This window comes from Rhodnius prolixus, unplaced genomic scaffold (genome assembly GCF_049639745.1).
Source record: "Rhodnius prolixus isolate KJV_2025 unplaced genomic scaffold, Rpr scaffold_3, whole genome shotgun sequence".
In the NCBI taxonomy this organism is placed as follows: Eukaryota; Metazoa; Arthropoda; class Insecta; order Hemiptera; family Reduviidae; genus Rhodnius; species Rhodnius prolixus.
Genome location: NW_027411603.1, coordinates 10864484 through 10881567, shown reverse-complemented (window position 1 = coordinate 10881567; position 17084 = coordinate 10864484). Strand labels below are relative to the sequence as shown.

Sequence of the window (17084 nt, the reverse complement as noted above, 5' to 3'; positions counted from 1 at the left end):
TAATTATATTTCAGTAAAGTGGCAGAATCTTTTATTTTTTAATCTCTTTAATCCCTGAAAATAAAGTTAGCCCATTTATCTTTATTTCTAAACAGGTGAATTCTTAATTAAGAATTCAGTAATTTGTTTAAGTTATCGGCAAATCCGAAATGTTAAAACGAAATGATTTTCTTTGCTTATTATTTAATTACGTTGGTACCAACCTAGGGCTAGAAATGGGACGGTTTTTATTTGGTAATCTTAGATAAATGCATTTCATCACCAAAAATAAATTATTATTTGAGCTGTATATATGCAAAGTTGCCAGCATCTAATTTATAGCCTTCCTCTTAGCTAAAGGCCTACTGTAGGAGTACCCTTATTCATCCTTATGTTTATATAGTGTTGGGAAGAGCTACTATGCCTGTGGTAAATAGTGGTTAAGGAGGCTGAGGCCTTGTTTGTACCGTAGAACCTTTAAACAAGAATATTTTATTTAAATTTCCGCATTAAGCAATTGAGAAATATTCTTCTTGCTTATTTTCCTTCTCAGTTAACTTCGGATACTTCAGGGACTTTACAGATCAAAGGGACACTAAGAGGGAGCATTTACTTCAAAAAAATTACTGATACTTGTCTAAGGAGACAAAAGAAATAACCCCTCTGACTGTCTGACAGGGCGATGTGTTTTGTCTTTGGTTTATAAGGATTGCATATTTATTATTGAAGATCATCTGACAGATTATTGGTGTTTATCCAATTAATTCGAGGGTAATGCTCTAAGAAGCTGGCCACACCCAATAAAGCTGGTAGAAGAACTGCCCGGGCAACAAAACGGCCAATAATATATCTTCCGTTCGACCTTTGCCAGAACGCTATATTTCATTGTTGGTCCACTACTGGACCTGCAAACTAACTTCTTGTAAATGTCAGCTCAATTCCACTCCCTTGCTGTACTAATTTTTCTTATCAATATTTATTACCTCTATTTTTTCTTGCTTTTTTTTTTTTTTAATTCGATGTCTGTATTCTGCTTGAGTATTTGGTCTAATGAACATTAATTCATTTTGTTAAACTTGTTCACTTCCTCTTGCTGCAATTCTTCTAAAGTTTATCAAATTTATTTACCCTTAGTATTACACAACTTCAAAAAAGTAATCTAGCTTATATGATATATCTACCATTTCCCTATCTAGTGCCATTAAATTAGCCGACTGATTTCAAGGCTGCTTTTAGCCAGAGACTAGTAAACGAGGTTCAAGATCGTTCCTTAATCTTGGGAGCTTGTATAACACATTTAAATTGACGCAACATCATCCCAACTCTTAAGTAACGTTCATTGAGTTTAGATAAGATAATTAACTGTACGAAAAAGATTGAAAGAAGCAGGCTTCAATCCCAGAGAGCCGTTAAGAAGCAGTTAAAAATAAAACCATTAGAACAATGAAGACCTTTAAGTGTATCGAGCATAATTTCAAAGAAGATATTTATTTATCTGCTGGCAGATTGCAAAATACATTCATCAACTTTATGAATTATGAAATCAGTAAAAACAAATAAATTAAGTTTCAATTAAATAATTTACTATTTAGTAAAAATTTATATGTGTATTAAGTGTTTGGTCAAAGAAAAATTGTACTTCCCTCAGGCTAATCTTGTCCGGACAACCAGATTTTATAACACAAAACTGGTCTTCAAACTTGATGTCTCCACCCTCTTTTTTAAGAAATTTGATACTACAGAATCCCCTGCAATGTATGTCCTTGGATTCAAGTGTTTGATCTTCAAGGTTGTTGAGAGGACATTGTAGACCTGAGCGTTTTTTGTTTTATTCTTCTAATTACTTCTTCGATTTCTTATTCTAAGCTTTAAGATATGTTTAATTTGAGATGGTTAGCAACTATGTTACAAAATTTAATCCTGATAACTATTGTATCGTTAGAGAATTTAAGGAACTAAGGAACAAAGTTCATACAGCATTTTGGTTTCTACCAGATAGATTTAAATACTTTACCAAAAAGAGATTAAATACATCGATCTGGATGGTCTAAGGTGAAAACTTTTTAAAAATAGTTGTGAATAAGTTTCTCTGAAATCAAAATCTGCAGATATTTTCTTGTACCAGTGAACATTTAAGTGGTAAAAATCTGAAAACACTTTTATAAAATGCAATTTCCAGTAATAATTTCTATGGAATTATGATTATAACGAGGCAAGATGGAACCAAGTGATGGCTGGATAAAACATTCTTCCAGTTGTAAACCAAACTGGAGGTAGAACAAGTGGTCATGCAGGTTTTGTCCTGGCATTTTCACAAGCTGACTTATAAATAAAGTAATTGTATTGATTCTAGCCAATTATATTGACAGTAACAAAAGTTTTGTTAATTGCAGCAAGTCTTTAACCCTTGACAAAATATGTCACAGTTGAAATGCTGTATTCTTGAAGCAGAATGCTCCAATGGTCGCTTAATTCCTTTCTTGCTAAACATAATACAACCTGCAAAAGTTATTCAGACAAAGAAATAATACAAATAAAATAAACGTATAAGACAAAAGTATAGAAAAGGGACACTTTAAATAAATGGAGGATATGTTGATTAAAGAGATCAGAAAGTTTGGATGTAACTGATTTGGAACAAAGTTCTTGGTTAGGAAATATAACAAAGTTTAAGATGGACATACACGGTAATTTTCTGATCAATGAAAATGTGATAAGAAGAAAAACAGCTTAATTTTTTCCAGCAGTTTTTGTTTCTGCCTTACAAAATACCATACAATTTAAACAAACGAAATAATCATAAATTGAACATAGTTTGGCTTTGTGGTGTTTTCTAGCTTTGTAATAAAATTCTCCAGTTTTGTCCTGTGTATGAAGTCTTCAAAAGTAGGTACTTCCAGCTCCTGTGTATCTGTTTCCTAGACTTTTTTATGGAAAACCAGAAGCTTATTCATTGAAGTGTTACCCGGCCCCTTTTATATGGTGCCAAGATTTGATTATTGAGTACATAATTGGCTAAAGCATTGAGATTTTCTAAGGTTTAAGTCGGTTCATTAGATGGTAGAGCTGTGTCTGAGAGTTTTTTTTAGATCTGACTAAATTGCATGGTCCAGGAGGTCTTTGTGAAATTCTAAACCAAGATATTTTTAAAGTTTTGTCTGCCCATTTTCCTTCTTCACTTTTGTTAAATTTTAAACTTATGGGATTTAGTCTTTAGAGGTTGAAGATTTTTATTGCATCATTTTACACAATGTTAATTACTTCTTGAATGAAAATCCAGCTGTTAATGTCCAAGATATGGCGAGGAAAAAAATGAGACGTGATAGCAGCAGTGAGAATAGGATGACTTCAACAATGACAGCTATATTGGTGGTCACAATACGATCACCTCAATCTAAATGACAATAGTTGAAGAGCTTTGTCCAACTAGGATACGCTGAAGGAGACAAGAACTCTGGCTCATCTATAGAATTTCTTTTCTCTTTTATTTTTTTATTTTTTTGTAGCATTCAATAATATTGATTTTATTGTAAATAACTGACCCTACTCATTTTGAATGCAGGGATAAATTAAATATTCGAGAGCAAGGGACCTTACAACAGAAAAGGGGTGTATAAAAACAGTCCTTGTATTCCTGTCTAATGAACTTCCTGACTGTACCCACCCACATATTTCTGATGTTTACAAACATGATACTCTTGTATTCTTGGACTCTATTTAGGCACTTTCTCTCTTCTTCAGTTGGGTGAAAAAAATAGGGTACCGCCTCACGGTATATTAATAATTTGATGGGAGAAAACCTCTATGCAGCCGCTGAAATTTCGCATACTCTTTAAAGCGTCGAAGGCGAAAGACCTCCATGATCAACAAACCACCCGGCGTGGGTATCTAATCTTTTATAGTGGTCATATGATTTAGAAGAAAAACAGGAGCGGTCATATAAAACTTTGAAGAGGCTTTACAGCAGGCTGACGAGTCAAAGCAAACTTCAATAAGTACTCAAGACTTGCTCAGTTTGTTTCTAAAACCTCCGGTCACAGCATCTCTAAACTATGAGAAAGGTAAGCAGGAAATATAGGATAATGCTGATCGAACTGCAGCCACAAAGGTAATGGATACATGCGTAATTCTCTTTAGAAATGTGGCATACTCTTCTGCAGGAGGATGTGGCGAATGATGAAGGTGGATTCATTGAGAGATTCTAAGATAGTCAGTCAAACTAATGCCTTCCCTGCAAGCTCCAAGGATGGGACTGCCCAAAGTATTGTCCTGTCAAAATAGATCAGAATTCCTTATTTTCCTATTATTTTGCAATCGTAACTCAAAATTAAGGCTACCCTGAGTATACATTCCAACTTTGATTTATTTATTAATTCACTGAAGCAGAAATTACTACATACCAGTAAAACTCGAGGATAATTCCTTATTTTCCTATTATTTTGCAATCGTAACTCAAAATTAAGGCTACCCTGAGTATACATTCCAACTTTGATTTATTTATTAATTCACTGAAGCAGAAATTACTACATTACCAGTAAAACTCGAGGATAATTCCTTATTTTCCTATTATTTTGCAATCGTAACTCAAAATTCAGGCTACCTTGTGTATACATTCCAACTGTGACTTATTTATTAATTTACTAAAGCAGAAATATCTATATTTCCAGTAAAACTTAAGGAAAATTTCTCATTTTTCCTTTTGTTTTCAATTGTATCTATAAATTTGGAGCACCCTGTTTGTACAATTCATGTCTGAAAATGCCCCTAGAAGCGATTGAACCCCGGCACTTGCCCGGGTAAGCAGGATGTTGACGCTGATCCTGCTGTTATCTAATTTAATTTCAGACCGCTTTTTAAAACTCGAAGAAGCTCACTCTAAACTGGGTACCAGGATTCGCTGGTTTTTGGGTATAGAGGAAGCGGACGTGTTGGCGAGGGACACTTTAGAAAATCGTTCTAAGATCGAGAAACCCTTCTGCTGCGAGCCTGGGATTGAGTGGAAATCAGACTTTAAATCCTGGGTCATCGAGGTAATAGTCTTAGTTAAGAGGATATTCAAGCGAGAATTTACTTGGTAACGGAACAGTGGCTAATCGCGACTGTAATCGTAACTAATGTTGATTCGGTGAAATGGGATAATTGATTAAATAGATTTGACTATCCCTTGTTTGGTACTGGATTAGGGAGAACGTTGTAGCTCACATATCTTGAGATGATGAGAATGCTAGGGGAATGAGAGACTTCGTGCAACTCCTGGAATACGTTTTTCTTACGCTTTCTCTTATTCAAAATTATTTTTTCTCACTGCCTTCACGCGGAATGTAAGCCATGTGATTTCGCCAATATATTCTACGGCCCTTTGAAGAATAACTTTTGTTTTTCATAAATCATCAACTTTTCAGATCATTTACTGAATGAAAGCGCTTTGAATAATACCAATTAATCAATAATTGCAAATATTCTTGAAAAGAATTTAAAAGGTTGTTGAACTGATAGTTCAGAAAGGCTTTCAATTGCTTTAATATTTATTAAATCACTAAACAGAATACAAAATAAACTTTAATACAGTGATGAAGAGTGAGACACACTAACCGGGTTTTTAACTCTAATTTTAGTAAAGGAATGTCAGTCAATATGCGCGCTGCATTTCAATAAATGAATTTTTAAACTTAAATTATGTTAAACTTCGTTCTAGTCAACTTAGTGTCTAAAGCGGCTGGTTGTTCTCTATAAAGTATTTATTCCACAGAACTTTTGAATTTCCTCCCCATCTTTATCAGAGCAATAAGTGTAAACAGTTATTTATTTTTAAGCAAATCCGACTATTCTACTGAGGGTGTGAATGATTTAATTGTTTTTTGTTTTTAATTACAACACGATAGCTTAAAGAAATACAACAGATCACTGGAAAAATAGATATTCCAGCCAGCAACATTCGATAACATTATATTTCGGAAGAACTCATAATCTTGAAATGATATAAAAAAATTAGATGGTTCAAGTTTACACGAGGTCTTTATAACTGGGTTATGCTAAAGTTTGAGGTTTTGAAGCTTATTAGTGGTGGATGGTCAGGAAGAAAGCATTGAACTTGAGACTTTCTTGTCTTTCGTTTATTCAGGGCATAACTTAATAATTGAGAGAATGACATAGCCACAGGATGCAGAATAAAGTTTTGAGATAAAGTTTCTTTAGTGCTGCTGAGATTCGTCGCTGTTTATTCTCACACTTGAAAGAAATCTCCGTACTACAGAATTAGTGAAACGAGTTTAAGGAAGAAAGAAAGGGTGTTGAAAAGGAAGTGCACACTCCGCAATCCTCGCAAAAGGAACACCGTGCTGAACATTGAGGTTGTTCAAGAAATCATGAGAGATGATTAGCTAGCAATTGTCTTTCAAACAACTCATATAAACTGGAAAAGGGATCCAGATAGATTATCGCGCTTGATTTCTCGTTCAACAGAAATGTTTTTATTACAAACTGTTTTACCTGCAGGCTACAACTCTCTTATCCATTGCGACTACTCTTAAACGTAAAAAAGACGAGACGTCCCAAGGTCTGTTCTCTAGACACCACTTCTTAAGTGACCTGAAAGCCTTTAACCACTCGAGCATCCAAATATACGTAATTTAAAATGATATGATTACATTTGACTCACTCAATGAAATTACTGCATTAGCTAAACATTACATTCAGAATTCTGGCTGTTAACTCTGTAAAATTGTACTTCGAGTAGATTGTTTGAAAAATTTAAATTCCATCTTATTATAAATAGATAGAAACTGTTGAGCCCTTTAAAGGCATATTTAAGGTTTCATTTCTTCGAAGACACCAACCGCCTAAAGAAGAATTCTTGGGCAAATAAAAATGAAAACAGCTACGCGAATTCCATAGAAAGTTGTTGCAGCCATTGTTAATAAAATCGCAATGTTTAAGAAAAAAACAAAAACTATTTTTTTGTAAATCGTTGGTTAATTTGTCCATTTTAGGCCGATTTCTCACTTAAAGCGGAAGCTACACTAGACCAAAACGGAAAAGTGGTAGTAAAAATAGTGATGACGCAAATGTAAGATGTTAATGGAAAGTAAGTCCCTCTAGAAGCAATACGTCAATTATATTTAAAAAAAAGAATTAACACAAATATTTTTTTATTATTAAGAAGGTGTGCTAGGATTTCCTGTTGCCGACGTATGAATGCCAAGGTAATGTTCACATCAACCACCAAAATAATTTCTCTTAGACTTATGTTCGGAAATCCCACATTAGCTGAAGAATTTTTAAACACCTTAGCTTTAAAACAAACAACAAAAAAGCGCAGAAGTTTTGTGGAGGTAAAATATTTCATGGTGAGCTTGCTCATTTCGTTGCTGGAGCGCTAATTATTTTTTATGGGAGCTGTGCCATCTTTCTTTCTGCAGCCATTTGATCGATCCGGAGTACTTTTGCAACCTCAAGAGCAGCGAATTTCGAGACGTTATGGTAGTAGCTGATTATTCTTACCCACAGTTTTTTTTGGACTAACGCAATTAGATTGTGTTTTTTCGTTTTCCTATGTGCACCAACCAGAAATCGTCTGAAGAACCAGAATCTCTGAGAAGTGCCTGATTTTTGATCCCAGAACGAGAGTATAGTAACCAGCCGTAACTTTAGATAATTAACCACCCTCTTGGCGACGATCGATGTGTATCAGGACAGCAGTTTGTTAGAAGTGTTTTTTATTTATTTGGAGTGTGCATTTTTTTTTTTTAGATTGTAAATATTAGCGCAAACGTAATTGTTGAGAGGTCGTAATTATTGTAACTAACAAAATCATACATAGTTTAAACCATATTTACATAAACTACTTCTTGTAAGAAAAAAAGTCTCAAAAATATTCCAAAATTTCATTATTCCACAAACTCGACCACATCATTTGATCTCTAGATTAACTCGAACAGAAATTTTTACTCCAGAGGAAATGGGATAGATTCAAATAATTTTAAAAACATGCCTAAAAGCAGCGTTAAAAAAAATTGGTCAAGTGGCTGGATGATTTCTAATGATGATGGTAAAAAAAATGAATAATTAGAAAAAGTGAATATCCAGTTGATAGTGAAGGAAAAGGTGATAAAATTATACACAATATCTACCTGAACAAGCAGTTAAATTTCACTAAAATGATCTAGTAAACAAACACGTTTGCATTATGCGTGACATTTATTAGGGGATTGTTGCCACTTAAGATTATAAATCCCCTACTGGAGAAATACTTGAACTTGACTTTTTTGGGGGGAGAGAAGGAGGGTTGTAAGTGTAGTGAAGCCGCGGTCTAGAGAGAGAGAAAAGATTAAACTGAAATTTGCATATTCTCATCGAGCGAATAGAAATCGTTTTATGTCATTAAACTTATCCATCTTAAGATTATCTGTAAACAACTGTACAGTTATTGGGGATTAACTATATTTAAAAAAAAAGGAATTGGATTTGTTAATTATGCGATTACTTTTTCATTATCAGGTAATCAATTAATATTATAAGTATTAGCTAATAAAGTGATGACCACAAGTATAATGGAATCTGGTCATCAGACCCCGACCTAGTTGGCTTGCCGGCAGAGTACCACTTTGGGACAACCTTCAGTCACCCACTGAATACACAATTAGTATCGTTGGACAGCTAATTCAGCTCTCCAATATATCGAAATAGTAATGAAACGCCTTTATCACATTTATATCCTCAGTAATAAATTTACAATGTTTTCCAATTGGATCACAATAAAACGATGATACGATCAATACTATTAAGATCTAGAGAATAGTTAGATGGATTTCGTGGAGTAAGCCCAAAATTTCTTTTCAAAATTCACGCAATTTGACTAATATCTATGTGTAGCCTCCAATTCCAGTTAAGTCCATTTGATTAATAGAGACTGGAGAGATGTTTCTTGGTGTACACTGAAGACTAATCTTTCCTTTTCAAAACTCAGTGTAGGCTGCAATGTTAACTCCTTTTCCTGACACGCCGATTGGTGCAACACCTCAGTATGCAGTGGCCCACCAACCCTTGCCATCGCAAGACCTAAACGGGGTACATCCATAGCTAATAAAGAACATATTCAGTGATTTAATATCCAGAATGTGATTTCTTGTACACAGAATCAGCCTCTTACTTCATGCAACTCCGTCGTTCACTTTATAATTAGTTACATATAAACTTAATTTCATCTTATCGCAGTTGATTGTGGCAAAACTTGTGCGAAATTTAAATCCAGACGTTAAAAGTGCTGTTATTGGGTAATACCTCGCAATACTATGATGTAAACCTAGTTTCAATATTTACACAGGATTCACACTAGCTCCGGAGTGCCTAATCCCGGGCTAAGGTTCACCCCTCTAAAGTGGCTTAATGTCTTAGAAGAGTAAGTCACGTGAGTGTTTCTATCAGATCTTTAACTTAACCATAACCAACCAAAGTTAATTTCCCTGCCCGTAACTATAAATTAAAATCCACATCTAAATGTTGCAAATTTAGCGAACCAGCAATTTATTTATTAATCTGTTTATGATTGTTATTAATTTGGACTGTCATTTGTTTAAATTAAATCATTACAAATAAAAATGAAACTGAAAAATTAAAACAAAATAATAATAGAAATATTTAAATAAGAAGTTATGGTGACTTCATTATTCAAATTATTTACATAAAAGAGTCATTAATTATTTGTTATATTGTGCGTGCAAATAAAAAAAAGATCAATGCGAATATATTTTCTTTTATTGACCTTAAAAGATTTTTATATTTTCCGCTCGAATAACTGTTACCTTGTAACTTGTCCAAATTTTGCTTCCGAAGTATTATAGGCGGATTGCCTTGAAGAGAACTCTGTCTTATTAACCTTAGATGACATTTCCATGTCAAATATATAAGTATATAAATCTAGTTATTGTAGATGTAGATTATGTGAATTAGTGAATTTTTAATTGCTTAATTTAATTTAATTAGTAAATAATGAAGAGTAATTAAAAAGAAGCTTAATTTTGGTGGGCGTAAATATTAGTAATTATTAGTTTTTGAGAAAGGCCTATGGTTGGTGCTGTCGAAGCCATTTTGAGTACTTAAGTTACCCCGAATGAAGAAAACAGCAATATCAGTTTCCTTCATGTACACACACAGCAGTCCGAACTAACTGGACAATACCTTTAAGGTGATAAACTTTAAGCACTTCGATTGTGAAGCTGTCAGACCAAAGATCTTAAGGCAACCTCCTCACACTAAACAGTACGTCATGAGATTCCTCCTCTTTCTCATGAATTCTACAAAAGAAGTCTGGTTTGTAATCCTAATGTAGTGTTGACTCCGTAAACCAGTGACTAATAAGGATTCTTTTATTATTATTATTTTGATTATAACAACGTTGTTCAGTACAATATTAATCCTTTGAGTACCGAGGAGCGCGATCGCGTTCCTTCATGCATATGCGAAAAACCCGGAAGCGCTATCGCGCTCCTGTGAAATTTTTCTCAATAACTTTATTTAATCATGTGTCCTTTTCTTCAAGGTTTGAGCCATTATACATCTTGCAATCCAAATTATACTCTAATATGTTAGATGTAATATATAAACATTTCTTAAAAGTTCAAAATTGACTTTAATAAAAAGCATTTCCCATACCTCTGCAAATACGAATAAAAACCGCCGGCCTCTTTCTTATGGAAAGAATCTTCGGTACTCAAAAGCAACACAGAATCACGGAACCATACAATCACAGAAGCAAATCACGAGGCCATTAATGCTTAAGACGTCAAGGAGGATCGTCAGGAATTGTTCGGGAAGAGATGCGGCACATAACGTATATCTTTTTATTAGCTTTTTATTTTGTCATAAATCTTTCTGAAAGTTGTAGTTGTAAGCTTTTATCTTTTTCTGTTTTATCGATACAAAACTTTTTATAGATATTTAAAATTTCACAAACATAAGATTGGCCTAAAAAGATTAAAATGCAGTTTAAAGCAGCCATATCTGAGAATTATTTCTGAGAAAATCACAAAGCAGTTCACAAAATCTCCGACGAGATTAATGGAGACATCAATTCCTGAAATTGAAGCCAAATAAAATTATCTAAAAAAAATTTAGAGTACATACCTATTACTTTTAGATTATTGGCTTGTTTTTATTAAAAAAATTTTAATTCAATTTAAAAGACATAATTTTAATTTTTTTTTTTATTTTTTATCAGGATTGCTTTAAGTGATTATTGCCCGAAATGATTTAAATTCACTGATCAGGACGGTTTTGTACAAAGTGACGGTGAGAATTATATAAATAAATTTTTGCCAATTTTATTTCTAAAATTGTCTATTCAAATTTAAATAAACCTTCACAATTAAAATGTATTTTAAATTACATTATTAGCATACTTTCCTTTGAATTCACAAGAAATTAAAAAATGTTTAATTTTTAGGAATTCATCTATTCACCTGCCTATATAAATAATTTTTTATATACTTTTCTAAATTTTCATAATTTTTTGAGAAAAATAAATAATTAAGCCTTAATGAAATATAAGTGATTATATATTTTGTAGTAGATAATTCGAAGCGCATGGAAGTAGATTAAAATAATCCTCGGAAAATTCATCCTCGAATTTTCTTATTGACAGTTAACTGTAATTTTAATTAATTTTTAATATATTTAAATTATTGTACTATTTAAATAGTATAATAGATTAATGTTCATATTACATTACATGATTTATAAATATATTATTTCTTCCAAATTATGGTAAATTGATCGCATTACCTGTACAGATATTCGAAATATCCAAGACACAGATTGTATGTGTTTCAGAGGGACGCGATGATTGGCTAACCACAACTGACTTGTTTAAAGACACCTCCTTAAAACATCTTAGTATTCCAGCCGAATACTAAGACGGGGTGGGTGTAATACACGCGCATGCGTCTGCATCCCTCCGGAGAATAAGTATAATCATTTTTTGGGGAGTCAGATCCACTCTTATATTTCGCAATGAAACTGGCCATCTCTAAGTTGGCTCATCAAGCAATTATTGTTTATGGGGGTAAAGAATTATGGCAATAAATTTGGAAACTTAAATTTTTCGTACATAAATTTTAGTTTTTCTTATTGTTATTACCATCAACATGCTCTTATATATGACTCTATTGAGATTTACAGCTGAAAGTGCTGTGGCTCCGGCGTCAAGGAATCTAGTAACATTAACACGAGAACGGTTATCATAAATTGGTGGCTCTCCAGTCTCATAAATTTAGTACTGAATGTGCTTATAATTTGAGAAAGGAACATGATTGTGAAGAGAACAACAACAGTTGACTCCTACGAGATTTATTACTTATCATTTTCTTCGACCAGTGAAAATTTATAGAACTTTTCAAATTTCCGTTACCCTGAATAGATAGAAAGAGTTGTGAGTTCTGTTTTCATGTACATTAAGTACAGCTGCTCCCTTTGTTACTTTCTTCGTTTTTCGGAACTTAGGCTTCACAGAAACCCTGAGGTTTAGTTGAGATAAGATAAGCAAAGTAACTTTCGCAAATGATTTTGGCAGACTAGCTCAACCCCGCTGCCCACGGGCTTTCAGTGAATTTTTGAGACTTCAACAGCCTACTGGCTACATGAACGGTAAAACTAAACGTCATTAGATCCAGATACGCCATAAACAAAATAGAAAAAAATTAGTAACTAATAAAATTCATCTCTTAATCAAATGTTTATCTAATCAATTCATAGCAATAAAAAGAATTAAATTCTAAATTTTCAATTCATTATTATAGCTGGTAATGAAAAATACTTAAAATGATCTTTCATACATTTGGTAAAAGAAATTCTATTCGAACGAAATCACAATGCTAAGTTCTGTTAATACATTGCAGTTAGTATGCACTAATCACTTTGGGAAGTACTTAAAAGTATAGCACTGCAACACACGAAAGATATGCAGGTTTAGTCTGCAATACAGGTGTAAGGAGCAAGCGTATTGGCAGAATCCACTCGAATCTTTAATCTTCATAATTTAAATCTTTAGTTTTATAAAATCTTTATCTTTAGATTTATTCTTATATACGACTCGATTATTCAGTTTTTGGTGATTTTTATCTGAAAAGAGATGAAACAGTTTAATTTCATTCTTAAACATATGGGTTTAACAAAAACCTACATAGGTACATACGTACATCAATTTTATTTGAAAAAAATTTGACCTGGAACATTCATTTTGGGAGGTTCTGGGGGGGGGGGAGAACGCTCCTCCTTTAATTGCTGTATTCTACCTATAAAATATTAATAAAAATTATATATGAAATCTAAAGTGAATTGGGCAAATTGATCTAAAATAGTGATTCCCCATCATCACAATTCTTGCACAGGACTGATTGTCATTCCGTTCTTGTCTAGATGGCTGATAATAACCCAAGCAAAAATCTCCAGAATCGTTTGATAGGCAGGACCCGTTATTGAACAGATTTTCCTTCTTTTTCTTAAGAAGAAAGCATAATCGGGCATATTTTCGACTTTGAGTTTTCATTGTTAATATCCGTTGCAAAGCCACCATTGTTCAAAAGTTTGGTTTTTATACATTGTTCCGGGTGTGTATACGTATGTCCGCCGTATCTCAAAACAAAAAATGGTAAAAAGTTCGAGTTTGATGCCACCAGAGGACTCGACAAGATTTTGGTTTAAATCGATCAACTGGAAGGACTAGTTTATAAGAAAACGATTTGTCAGTTGGTTTTTCAAAAAACTATTCCTACGATTTTCGTCACACTTTTAGATCTACAACATTCACATAAAACATTATTCCACGAAAATCCTTTTTAGGGCAATTTTATGGTAGACGTATGGTTAAAAGGATAATTTAGTATAATGTATGCCTTCTTATAAGTGTATTAACTATAGGATTTCTATATGCTAATTACATTCCAAAGTTGAAGACTGGGTTCAGAATAGACACAATTTTTTAATGACTCCTTTAGTATAAATCCCAAGTTTCAAGAAAATTGAATTACGTAATTTGCGGTAAGAGTGTTAGCGCCAGATTTTATTTTATTCACCAGAAAGTTTCAATGGATTCCTTTAAATTTTGTTCATTCACGCTTCATTTCATTATCATTTTTACTTCTAACATTTTCAGAAAACTGTAGCGGGGTTCCAAGGGAGGTAGAAGTTCAACTCTCCTCTTAAGTGCTATTTCAGTACATTATTGGACGGTAATTATAGCGCTGCAATATTTATTGGTATGAAGTTGCCAGTATTCCGAATTAGAATACAAAATACATTGTTAAATTACAAACTACAAATAAGTTGGTTTTCTCTGTTTTAACTCTTTGCTCTTTACGGATTTCTCTGAGCTGTATAGGAGATTTTTCCACCTTCTATTCTCTTAAAAAGAACCCTAGTAATGAAAGAATTTTGAATGCTTGTGTTGGCTAGAAATTACTTGCTTAACTTTTGTTTTTACATACGTATTATGTGTTGGTCTAGCGGATTTAAATTCCTTTTGAAACTCAAGGCATTATTTTATTTGATTATTTACTTCTTTTAAAAAGGTCCAATAACATTACTCAACCTATTTCAGGATTCAAAATATTTTTACACCCAATCACATTGTTTTAATTTCAGAGAATGGTCAGCGGCTGGAATTAAACGGTTGAAAACTGAACAATAAATTTGTTATTTATTTAAATATAATTTAAAACCTAATTAACAATTTAACTTGTGGATAAGAAGTTACATAGTTAAGATGAAATATCCTAGGAAGGAATAAGCTTTAAAGTTGGCTGTATGGTAAAAAGCCAATGCCAAAAAAAAAAAAAAAAAGGTTTACAGTCTATAATAAAATTTGATTATAACAGAAGATGGTGCTACAGTTTGATACTACTATAGTTGGATACTACCTATAATTACCTTTAATCAAATATTTCAAAGATTTCACATTCAATTAATGTAAAAGTAATTTGGCACTTACTGACGATTTTTTGTTTCTAAGTATAACATATTTATGTAGGTATGCAATCTCTAAGGAGAGTACGTATGCCTTACTAAAAGCAAACTTTCATAGGACGTGGCTAGACTTCCTTGATTAAGTAATTTGTTTGATGGAAATCATGCCATTTGGAATCAATTTAGCTCATATGACAGGTTTCTGCTTGTACTATAGGAAATTAAACATCCACCATTAGGGTTTGTGCTATTCTTACGCGATATCGCTAAGAGGCCTTTTTGAGTATTAAGTCAATAGTAAGATCGACTTTTCTGTAAAGTGTTGATTTGTGGCCTTAATTTTTATTCAGACCGGGTTGAAATGGTCCATACGCTTTTTCAAAAGCATGTTATCTCTACCCTTAGATTTTTTATTTGCCTTTTTTTTTGGCATACAGCCAGCATCGTCTAGGTGCTTATCACTAGAATATCACTCACTATCCATTCTTACACCATTAGATTTCCATCACTATTTAGTTCGACTGTGGCTGGGTGTGGACGGTTGAAGGTGCAGGGATTTACATCAATGCAGAAGGGTAGATCAAACTGCTTCAAATAACCGAAACCAGACGTCTCACGATTTACTTCTCAATTATAGTTAGAAGAGGTTGTGGTCAGACGGATACACTACCCATGAGGTCGCTTTTAGTTATGCGGCCGGTGCAGATAATCAGTTGGCAACAAAATTCATAATGAGATCAGACCTTAGCGATTTGGCGCTGAATTGAGTAACTTGAGTTTATCTCTGGATATCATGGGCAAATCACCACAAGAAATTTAGTTCATTGATAGGTCAGAGTGTAATCTTCAAAAAGTTTTTGCAAGACATTAGTTACTAAGTCAAGTAGTTCTATTGAGATTTATGCTCCGGGTGAGAGAATAAAAAACTTGTAACCGCCTAATGGTGGGAATCAATTGATCAATCTTAAATGACTTAATAGTTAATTAATAAAATGATTCAATAGTTAATTAAGAACAATCGTTCTACTGTTAATCGTTAGGTTTGTTAAGCAACTTCATGATTTGCTTAAGTTGAACAGCATTTACAAGTCTACTTGAAAGAACATGCTTTAAATTAATAATTAAAAAACTGTCTTCCATTTAATCATGAATTTGATTGGAAGTTAACTTTCATCTGTTCAATTATTCAAAAATTACATATAAGTTGAATCTATTTCATTTATTATTTCAAACTTATTTATTTTTTCATCTGCTCTTACCGGATTCGTGGAATTGATTTATGACATGTTGCACTTTTTGTTTGTGTTTGCAACTTTACAATTATTATACTTTAGTAAGTTAATTTCTTCTTCCTCTTTCAATTGTTTTATTGTGTATAATCTGAACTGAGCTACATTTGTTAAAGAATTAAAGACTAAGGTAAAAGTAATTTCAGGTAGGCTTTACTTTCAACTACCAAAATTTGGTGTAGTGAACAGAAGCGACCAGCAAAAGAAATTTAATATAATATTTTAATACTATACAGGCGTCGCCTTTAAGTTTTCGGCTAACATGGCGCCTTATTTTTAAAAACGTTTGTGTAAAAGATTAAAAATCTGTCGCTCTATCTCCATAAATAATTTTATTAATTTTACTTAACAGCTATATTTAGCCAAACTTGCTGCTGCAATTGTCGGTCTATTGAGTAGCCAAACCAAAATCCAGTTTAGGCGAACCAAGAATCACCGCAGCAGTGATTGAATAGCTCTTCCAAGAGATTGTTACAAAACCTACAGTTGACCCAACAGAGAAGTTAAACTTTATTTCATCTCTTTGTTAAGAAACCAGCAATCTTCTGAAAATGGTATGCTAGATCAAAACGGCAAAATAATTGAGAAAAATTTTGTTTCTTTAAGAACATCTAAATCTTTAATAGGTTTCGAGATTTTTGTAATTTTCTAGGCGGACTGGTCAAAAGTTGATTTAATTTGACATTGGATCAATCACTTCGGCTTGAAAATTTTTCTAAGAAAATAATTTTACTGGGTTTTAGGGATCTGTGACGTTAAGCTTTCTTCAAAAGTACTAATTTATTATAGTGAACATGTGAATAATTAAGCCTATATTATTCCATAATGTCAAAATCTAAGGTTATTGGCGCCCGGAGCTTT

The 17084-nt window shown here is 33.0% G+C and overlaps 1 protein-coding gene across 1 annotated transcript in view; it reads right to left on the bottom strand.

Moving 5' to 3' along the window:
* LOC141453189 (uncharacterized) overlaps window positions 1-11915 on the bottom strand; it is a 55529-nt gene extending 43614 nt beyond the window's left edge. Inside the window, exon 1 of the mRNA XM_074126043.1 lies at window positions 11758-11915. The gene's annotated coding sequence lies outside the window, so the exon portion shown is untranslated. The remainder of the gene's footprint in view (window positions 1-11757) is intronic.
* Between the last annotated feature and the right edge of the window lie 5169 nt (window positions 11916-17084).